Source organism: Erinaceus europaeus, chromosome 19 (genome assembly GCF_950295315.1).
Source record: "Erinaceus europaeus chromosome 19, mEriEur2.1, whole genome shotgun sequence".
NCBI classification, from domain to species: domain Eukaryota; kingdom Metazoa; phylum Chordata; class Mammalia; order Eulipotyphla; family Erinaceidae; genus Erinaceus; species Erinaceus europaeus.
The window spans coordinates 36,192,582-36,203,394 of record NC_080180.1 but is presented as its reverse complement, the minus strand read 5'-3'; positions in this window follow the sequence as shown (position 1 = coordinate 36,203,394).

Below are 10,813 nucleotides of genomic sequence, written 5' to 3'. Positions count from 1 at the left end.
TTATATCAAAGAAAGCCTTTGAAATAATCTAACATCCCTTCATGATCAAAACACTATGAAAAATGAAAATAGAAAGAATTTTTTCCTGTAAATTTTATTTATAAAAAGGAAACACTGACAAAATCATAGGATAAGAGGGCTACAATTCCACACAATTCCCACCACCATCTCTCCATATCCCATCCCCTCCCCTGATAGATTTCCTATTCTTTATCCCTCTGGGAGTATGGAACTAGGGTCATTATGGGGTGCAGAAGGTGGAAGGTCTGGATTCTGTAATTGCATCCCCACTGAACCTGGGCATTGACAGGTTGATCCATACTCCCAGCCTCTCTCTCTCTTTCCATATTGAGGTGGGGCTCTGGGGAAGCAGGGCTCCAGGACATATTGGTGGGGTCCTCTGCCCAAGGAAGTCCGGTTGGCAAAATGATAGCATCTGGAAACTGGTGGCTTAAAAAAGAGTTAACCTATAAAGCCAAATAAATTGTTGACTAATCATTGACCTAAATCTTAGAATATTGCAGATGAAGATTTTGGGGGGGTCTCCATTTTGAAGACAGCTAGTAGGCCTATTTTAGTTCTAATCCAAAGGGCCCTTGACTATACTAGCTTTTTCCGAAGCCTGACATCTGATATGCAGATGGATACAAGTTATTCTCTGGTGAAAATGATGGCATTACTGGAAAAAGGACCAGAAAGCTGGACCAGGGAAGAGAGTAGCTCCCAAATATGGGAAAGATGTATAAATATTGATGACTGTAAACCCTATAGGTTTGATCTGTTCTAGAACCCATAGGTTCAACTTAGGACCCTATATTCAGCTTAAGAGTCTATGTAACCTCTGCATCCCTGTGGATCTGAGCTCACATTCTATGGTCATGATTAGGAATGTTCCCAGCTACCCCAATTTCAGGACCCATCTTCCTCAGGTGGTAGATAGATAATGTTATCCAGCCTCCCTTCGGAGGATGGAACATTCTTTACAATTGTTGATCCACTTTGAGGGCAGGGTCCTATAGGGGCCTGTTGGGCAGTACACCAGCTTCCCCCTACTTAACCCTGTGGTCTGTTTAGATAACCACTAGAACCGCCCTGCCTGCAGGGCACTGGTTTATTCCCCATTGGTTCATACTCCCTTTTTGCTCGCCCCCTCTCCTAGACACACCCTGATTTCCACCACTCACTTTTCGCTCCACCCTCTCTACATCACATCCTGTTTCCACCCTACTTGGTGAGTATTTATATAGCTGCTTTTCTGTTTGTACACACTTGGAATTGCCTTCCAGCTCCGAGAGTCCCAGAGTCTCTCTCCTGTGACGCTAGCCCGACACGAGTTCCTGATCTCTCTCTCACGCAGCAGCCTAGGTTGACTCCAGTTGAGTTCTTTCCAACCCAGAGAACACTTTCTCAGGAAGAAGCACCCTCAGGCTATCCTGGCAACTGGCACCCGGAACATATAAGCAGCAGACTTATGAGAAGACGTAACAGATAAGTATACATGCTTGGCTATCTGCAACCTCGTGTTAAAGCACTGTGATTCTTTTCTTTTTTTTTCTTTTCTTTCTTATTATTTTTCTGAGACCTCTACACCATGGACGATCTTTTCAAATTCTGTACTCTTTTTTCTATATAAAATTTTTATATCTCTGGAATATTTTTTTCAGGGCAACACCATGGATGCTTTTGACCATGGTTGCAGCTTTTAGGGGATATATAGGGCAACCAAACAAAAGGCTAAGGGACCTTGAGGCTGAGGTACAAGAATTAAAGGAAATGGTCATAGCACTTACCCAGCATCATAAATGCTTAAAAGAAGAAGCAAAGCCTGTCCCAATCCTGACCCACACTAAGCCCTCTGTATTTTGCCCTGAGACTCTCATTTTAGGATTCTCCTGCAGCCTCCAGAGCTGTTTCTTTCACCACTGCTTATCCAGCAGCTTCTACTTCTTTGACTCCTCCCCCCGCTACTACACAGCTATCAGAGCAAGTCCACATACTCCCAGTCAATGTTGTCCTCAATAGACAAAAACCTCAGGCCTGGTATCCGTATTCCACCACAGATCTTAGAGAACTACATCAGGCTACCAAGGATGATGGAATTCATGCTCCATGGACCAGGTCCACTTGACAAGGCCTGCTCCAGAACCTTAATATCCCCACAAGATTGGGGGGGAACATAACTCATGCTACACTCCCAGGCCTCCTCTTCCTGCAATGGGAGGCATTTTTCATGACGAGTGTTTACAGCAATCACAGAAAAATAGTCAAAATCAGCCAGAGGGGAATTTTGATGCATTGTTTGGAACGGGTCATTTGGAAACAGGAATTTAACAGGCAGAGGCCAAGTTTCCACCCGGGTATTTTGACCAGGTATTCTCTGCGCATTAAGAGTATGGGAGTGGTTAAGACCACCCATGGGAGCGGCCTCAGCCCCCATTCTCTCCCTTCAACAAGAACATGATGAATCCCTGGATAAATTCATTGCCAGGGTCCAATTGAGTATGGAAATGAAGATTTATAATCCTGCTGCCCGTTTTCTCCTCCTGTGATCCATTGTCTGGTATGGCATGCTTCCGGATTTCTGTCAGGCCTGAATCACTCTTAAGAATGAACACCCAGATAGCTGGATTTTAGCTACACAGGATCTTAGGTCAAGCTCTTGTCGGGTACTTATGATGCAGGCCTATGTAGCTACCCTATATAAGTGAAAAGGGGCTTGCTTTCAGTGCAGTCACCAAGGGCATTGGCGTAACCAATGTCCAGAAAACAAAACGTGACCTCATCTCCAGTCAGGGAGCCAGAGACCCCAAATGCCTTTTCCCAGATGCCAGAAAGGGTTTCATTGGAGGAGAGATTGTTGGTCAAGGTTCCATAGAAACGGCATGCCCCTGCCAAATGTAAACAGGGATTTAAACTAGGTGTGGGGTGTCCCTTAGCCCCGTCTTCAAGAGGAAATGAAGCAGGTCACCCGCTCAGTGCCACCCTTCTTCCATAAACAGAAGCCCAGCTTGGGACCCAACCCATCGCTCTGCCCACCACACCTAGTAACAATAGCAGAGGGTGAATGGAAAGAGGAGCGTGCGGCATGTAGGAACTTCCAGCGTAGAAATAACCAGCTGGAGCAAGAGAATGGCTCAGATTCAGAGCCTGAGATTTTTTGGACCACCCCTGTTTTAGAAAGGGGTCACCCGACTATGATGATAAGGATTGGTAATATTCCTTTTAAGTGTTTGATTGACATGGAGACAGATAAGACAATCTTAAAACAAGCAGAGGTTCCCCAGTGTTGGGAACTCCTCCCAGGAGCACGTTTACATGGTGTTGGAGTGTTGACTCAAGCATTCCTCACACAAGATTCCCTTGTGTGGGAAGATCCAGAAGGGACTACCGGACGTTTTTGTCCTTTAATAGCTGATATAAGTACCAATTTACTGGGGAGAGACTTGCTGGAATCTCTGGATGTAGTAACATCCTCAGACACCTCTGCATGGCACCACACTCACTCCTGTGAGACTACTAGACCTGACCAGCACCCCCAATACTAACTGCCACTGTTCATAACAGAACTCCCCGCTTAGACTGGCTTTCTAACAAGCCTGTCTGTGTGGAACAGTGGCCTTTGCCTAGGGAGAAAATAGAAATTTTAAAAGAGCTTGTCCAAGAGCCGTTGTCTTTGGGACACATTCGTCATTCCTGGAGCCCATGGAATACTCCTGTCTTTGTGATTAAAAAGTGCTTGGGAAAATGGCGCCTCCTCCAAGATCTTCGTGCAGTTAATATAATCATGAAAGTTTGGGGCTCCCCCCAAAGGGGTTTGCCTCTTGCTTCTGCAATTCCCACAGGAATTCCAATCATAGCTATTGATATACAGGATTGTTTTTTCTATATTCCCTTGCACCCACAATATTGCAAACTTTTTGCCTTCTCCGTTCCTTCTATTAATAACGCCAGCCCTGCCGATAGATATGAATGGGTGGTACTTCCTCAGGGCATGGCCAATAGTCATACTATTTGTCAAGAGACTGTTAAATCTGCCCTTTTTTTCCATATATTCATAAGGGCCTTAAGGTTTTTCATTTTATGGATGATGTGTTAATAGGGGGAGAATTAGATACAGATCTCTCCACCCTATGTGATTTTCTTATCCCTCCCTTAAAGAAAAGTGGCCTTAATGTAGCTCCTGAGAAGATACAGATAAACCCTCCAATATCTTTCTTATGCTCAGAGATTTCCCTAATGCAGATTCGTCCTTTAAAACCTTGTGTAACTTTTCCTTCTAATCTCACTCTTGCTCCTTTACAAAGTTTTCTTGGAAATTTAAATTGGCTTAGGCATTATCTTTATATCCCTACTATCTGCCTGTAACCACTGTTTGATCTGTTAAAAGGAAATAAACAGCTCTCCTCAAAGCTTATGTTAACCCCAGAAGCCTCCTTGGCACTGGAAAGAGTTAACCAGGCTCTCCAGGACATGCACCTCATTCGTTGCTTCCCCTCTTCTCAGGTAAATCATCTAATTTTTAACTCCACCCCCACGGTAGTGGGGGATTATGGCAAAAGCATGGCATTCTCGAATGGCTTCACACGCCAGTAGAAGGACCTCCAAGACTTCCTATGGAGATTGATGCCTTAGCATTCATGGTTCGCCCTGGAAGAAACAAATAGGTACAGGTCTTAGGAAGGGAACCGGATTCAATCATTCATTCCTTTTTTCTCACAGATACAAAATGGCTCATATGCCACAATTCTCATTTTTCTGTTAGTTTAATGGGTTTTCCAGGACAATTAGATAATCATTTTCCCTCTAATAATTTGATAGCTTCTTTACCCCTTTTGCCTCTACTAGTACCTAAACTTTTCTCTCGAGATCTCATCCCCTCTGCTCCTACAGTCTTCACTGATGGTGGAAAAAAGGGGGCTGCTGTCCTTATATATTATCCACACCAGCAATACCCCAAACCTCTCTTTACTGAGATTTCTGATAATTCCCCTCAGTACAAAGAACTTTATGCTGTTTTCCTTGCATTAAAAGTTGTCCCAGAATCCTTCAACCTTTTTTCTGACAGTGTGTATACTGTTAACTTACTTCCATGGCTTGCTCGATCTTATGTGAGAATTGAAGACAACCGACTTTCTCCTCTTAATTCAAATTGCCTCTATGCTCTGTTCTTGAACCCAACCACTGTATGTTTAACATCTTCGTTCCCACAGCCCTCTTCCTGGTCCCCTGTCCAAAGGGAATGCCGCATCCAACCGCCTCACCTCCACAGGAATTCTCCTAGCCTTTGTCTCTAATCCTGCTGACTTTCATTCCCTAACCCATGTTAATCTTAAAGGACTTCAAGCTTGATTTCCTGATATTCCCCTGGCACAGTTGAAACACATTCTTGCTACTTGCTCCTCTTGTGCAGGTCTAATAAAAACATCTGCTATTCAAACTCTTGGGGTTATCCCCCGAGGATTAAAAGCCAACACTCTTTGGCAAATTGATGTCACCCACATACCCAACTTTGGCAAACAAAAATATGTGTTTGTCTCAATTGATACCTTCTCTAAGTTTATGTGAGCTACAGCTCAGACGGGATAAAGCTCGAAAAAGCTTATAAGTTATATGCTCTCTTGTTTTGTTGTAATGGGCATACCTCTTTTACCAGCAAACAATTTAAAGATTTTTGTTCCCTCTGGAACATTACTCATACTACAGGCATTCTGTATAACCCACAGGGACAAGGCATTGTTGAGAGGGCCCATCAAACTCTTAAGGCTCAATTAAATAAAGAAAAAGGGCAAATGTACCCCCAATATCCAGTTGGCAAAAGCCTTAACTACGTTAAATCTCTTTAATATTTACAAAAACTCGAACCAACCTCCTATTATTCTTCACTGGCAAACACCATCTACCTTCCCAACTATTAAGGTCAAATGGAAAGACCCACTCAATAAAATTTGGAAAGGGCCTTCCCCCCTATTGACCATGGGGAGGGGTTTTGCATGCGTTTTTTCCACAGAATTACTCCAAACCTGTCTGGGTTCCTGCCTGCCATGTCCAGCAATACCCACATGATGGCTCTGATATCTCTGAGGAACAAGAAATACTGCAAGAGGACTGGCTGCCGGACACACCCCAGGATCTGAAAAATCTGATTCACAAAGCTCAGAGCTCCCCCCCTGAATGTCTTATGCTTATGCTATGACTGGCGAGTTGTATTTTGTGAGTGAGTGAGTGAGTTGAAAAAAAAATTGAGTGAGTTGAGTGACCAAAATTTTTTGTATGATCCATTTTTCTCAGAGTACTCTGAAACTTAATTGACTTTATATAAAAATACTGAATGCAGCCATGTTTTCTGGAGACGTCCAGAAACAGTCAAAAATTGTTTTTTTCCTCTTTTTTATTTCTTTTTAGTCTTGGTATAAATATGAAATGTTTAGTCTTAAACTGTGTGAGTAAAGATAGTTCAACTATGACAGTACAAATCAAAATTCGTGTTTGAAATGATATTTCTTAGAAAAACAAAAGTTTTTCTCCTCCTGTGTGTTATAAACTACATGTTTTACATGTGTATTTCAAATTTGGTAAACATTAACTTAACAGTTAAAGGTGTAACTTTGAAGGTAAATTTTTTACCAGGAAAGATAAAATTAATTCGCTAACGTAACTGAGTATTTTAGGTAAAAGTCTAAATATTCAATGTGACAATTCATCATCTTCAAAATTAAGATACAAATTCTCTATACAGGACATTTTTGGAGGGCCTCCCAAAATGCCCTGTAAGCTAATCTTGTGGAAATTAATCCACAACAAATCTGGCATCAATCTGACATTGTAAATGTTCAAAAAAAAATTGTCACTAACATAAGTAACCTGAGTTTGTTTTAAAGTCTAATGTAAAAATAGTTAAAAATCAATATATATTTTACCTAAATTTGGTCTGAAAATTCTTCTGTACAGAGACTGCTACATGAGGTCACATAAGATAACCTTTAAACGAAATTATAAAGATACCTAAACCAGTTATAATCATCACTGAGTTATCAATTATAGTAAACTTCTAATTTGTTATAAATTTTTCTTTGTAAGTAATTGACTACAGCTATGTCAGCCTTCACATGATGAAGCATCTGAAATCCATCTTGTACCCCTGTCCTCTGACATCGCCCACAACTACAGCTACCCCCCACCCCCCGAAACCCATGATGAGACCTGTCACAATCTGGAGAACCTTATTCACGGACTCCAAAGGACAAGACTTTCCCACCGCCTTTCTCTCACCCATCGCTGTCTCCTCTTCCTGCTTCTGCTTCACCTGTCATGTTTTGGTGATTCCAGCTCACTCTCTACAGAGAAGAAAAGTTCCAGTGGCTGTCCTCCCCCATCGAGATAGACATGCAGCATTTTTTCCCTGGTCATTGACATTGGACTGACTCTTCTATCGGACTTCCTGGTACACCTGTGGACACTCCTTTTACACTGCCGGACTTCTCGAGTACTGACAATAGTAGTCCATGGACCTTGCATCCAGCTGTCTTGGGACCTTGCAACACCAGATCATCCCTCTCGCCCCTCGGCTTATCAGGCCCCCACTCCCATACCCATCAGGCAGCCCTCCTCTCTGCCTATCAGACCTCTCTTCAGTCTCACTCCATCCCTTGCTACTCTTAATTATCCCTCCCTGTCTTGTGCTAGTTGTTTTTGAATACACTTACTATCATTCAGGTTTCTTTTCAACAGGTTTCTGTTCAACCCTACACTGATATTCCCTTGACAGAGATGGAGCCTTTTACAGACATTGACCCATTTATATATGGCTGTTAAGTAAGAGGGAGATGTTGGGACATTGTGAAGATGTGGTTGAGCTTTGAAGGGTTTGAGCCTCAGGGGTGTGTCAATCCTGTTAGTCTCTCTTTCTACCGAGAGGTTAAGCAAGGAGGGACAGTAGAACCCCAAAGGTGTGTCTCATCCTATCAGTCTCCCTGCCTCACAAAGTGCCCCACACTTCTGATACTATGGCCATTAGTTAAAAAGAAAGGGGGAGATGTTGGGCAGTATGCCAGCTTCCCCCTACTTAACCCTGTGGTCTATTTACATAACCACTAGAACCGCCCTGCCTGCAGGGCATTGGTTTATTCCCCACTGGTTCATACTCCCTTTTGCTCCGCCCCCTCTCCTAGACACGCCCTGATTTCCACCACTCTCTTTTTGCTCCACCCTCTCTACATCACATCCTGTTTCCACCCTACTTGGCGAGTATATATACAGTTGTTCTTCTGTTTGTATACACTTGGAATTGCCTTCCAGCTCCAAGAGTACCAGAGTCTCTCTCCTGCGATGCTAGCCCAGCACGAGTTCCTAATACCTCTCCCACGCAGCAGCCTAGGTTGGCTCCAGTCGAGCTCTATCCAACCCAGAGAGCACTTGCTCAGGAAGAAGCACCCTCAGGGTATCCCAGCAGAGGCCCAAAAAGGGATCCATTATGTTGTTCCTGATAGAGAGGACCAGTGACAATAGAGATAGGGATACTCCTCCTCCTCTTCCTGCTCCTCTTGTTCCTCCTCTTTCTCCTGTCCTTCCTCCTCCTCCTACATAAGTGTAAGGGTACTTTGAAGACTTATTTTTAGGCTACCTTGCAGTTTTAGGTCACAAAAGAATTCTAAATTTAAAAGTCCAAATGTTATGGTGACCATCTACCTGAGTCCTGGTAGACTCAAATATGTAAATCCCTACACATATTCTTTACATCATAGGGTCCCTGAAGTAAAAGATGAGCTCGTATTTAGGTAGGATTAAGCTCTTGCAAAGTGCTATTTTTTTTCCTCCTAAAAGGTAGGCTTTTGTGATGAAAAATGCTTTAGGGATATTAACCTGTTGCTATTTTGCCCTTGAATATAATGTGTTGTGCACAAACATATTTTAACTGCAGATTTTTTTTACCCTAGTGTGTATTCCTTTGGGACTTCCCAAGATACTTAATCAATTTTATTTCTCCCCTGATTTACTATTGATCTTTGTCTGGGTAAGTATACTTCCTCAGTTTTGGTAACTAATTCTGTGAATGCAAATTGGAAATGTCTTGGGAAAGAGAAATACTTAAGATAGTAAGTGTGGGTCTAATACATGTTTGAGTATGGATGGTTGACCCCCTGGAAGCCTGTCTATCAGCCTCCCACTGGCATGCCAGCCATTGTGGTTGAATGAGATGGGCTGGAGTATGTGGGAAATTCCATCCAGCCTATCAGTCTTGCCTCATCACTTCATCCCCACTCCCTCTGCTAGGCTTCAACTTCTTTAAGTTTCTGTTTCCACGTTCCAACATCACCATCAATACCTTCTCATTACCTTGTTCTTTTTTTCCTTATAAGGATATATTGGTCTCATTGGCCAGCTTGGCTACCTTCCCCTGAACAGCTACCCCTTTATAAACTTGTAACTGAAACAATAAAGTGTTTCTTCCACTGCCACGGTGCCCAGAGGTGGTTTGCTGTACCGTCCACCACCACTGTGCACTGGAAGATGGCCCAGCAAGCTCACCCGTGCTACTTCTGGCTCAAGACTCGCTGCTCTTCTTATATCTCTGGTGGCCAATGAACCAGAAGGTGAAGTGGGAGCTGAGCTGGCCCATTCCCCAAGGAACCCAGAAAGTAAGAATGCACAGTGATACAGGATCACTAAAAGTGATACAGGATCACTAAAAGTTATAGTCATAAGGTTACATATTGGTATCCCTACTACCACCTCACATTAACACAAATTGAGCCCAGTACAAATTAACACAAATTGAGTACAGTAAGAATAATTTGCAGTTCCTAGTTTTAAATAAATAGAATCTCTCTGGAAAATAGTACTTAATAAATCCAATACTCAACCAGGAAAGAAAAAACAAGAACTCTAGATGCATTTGAAGATTAGCATCTACCTCCAATAAACATTAAACACAACCTACTTCTACCAGATTGCTACAGACCTCACACTAAAAACGTACTTAGTTCATTTCCTATTTTCCAATACATAATGGATAATCACTCACCAAAAATGTCAAGGCATGCTGAGAAGTGGGGAGAAAAATCTGAAGAGGCAAAGCAGTGATCAGAACTAGATGTGGAATTGATGGAGGTATTGTAATCATCAGGCTATGAACTGAAAGTCAACCAATATGCTAAAGACTGGATAATGTACATAGGATATAAGAACAAATGAGTTATGTAAGCAAAGCCATGGAAACCCTATGAATCCAAAGGAAACAGACCATAGGGGAACACATATCTTTTTAGATTAGTGTTTTTTCATTCTAAAGATAGATACCCAGAAATGGAAAGATGGCATATCTATATTTATTTATTTATTACCAGGGTTAGTACTGGGACTCAGTGCCCACAAGTCAAATTCACCTCTCCTGGTGGACATTATTTTTCTTTTATGTGATAGGACAGAGAGACACATACAGCACTTATTCAGCTCTTGTGAAACTTCCCCCTTTCAGGTGGGGACCAGGGGCTTGGACTTGGGTCCTTGCTTATGGTGACATATGTCCTTAGGTAAGGGTGGCAATTTCCTTGCATGGTAGGTCTGTTTCTAATATTGTCCAAATTCAGTGAGCCATCCTTGACAGGTAAAAGGCAAATACTTCCTGGTTATGCACTTCCCTCTTCTCCAACTGCTGCTGCAGGAGAGGAGGGCTTGGGAACCACACTGTCCTCACTGTGAGGCTGCATATGTGGTGGGTCTGTAGGAAGCTGGAAGTTTAGATCCCAGAAGGTCTTACAGGGATAGAATGCATACATGAGACGGTGAGAAAGAGGAGACAATAAGGACATGGTAA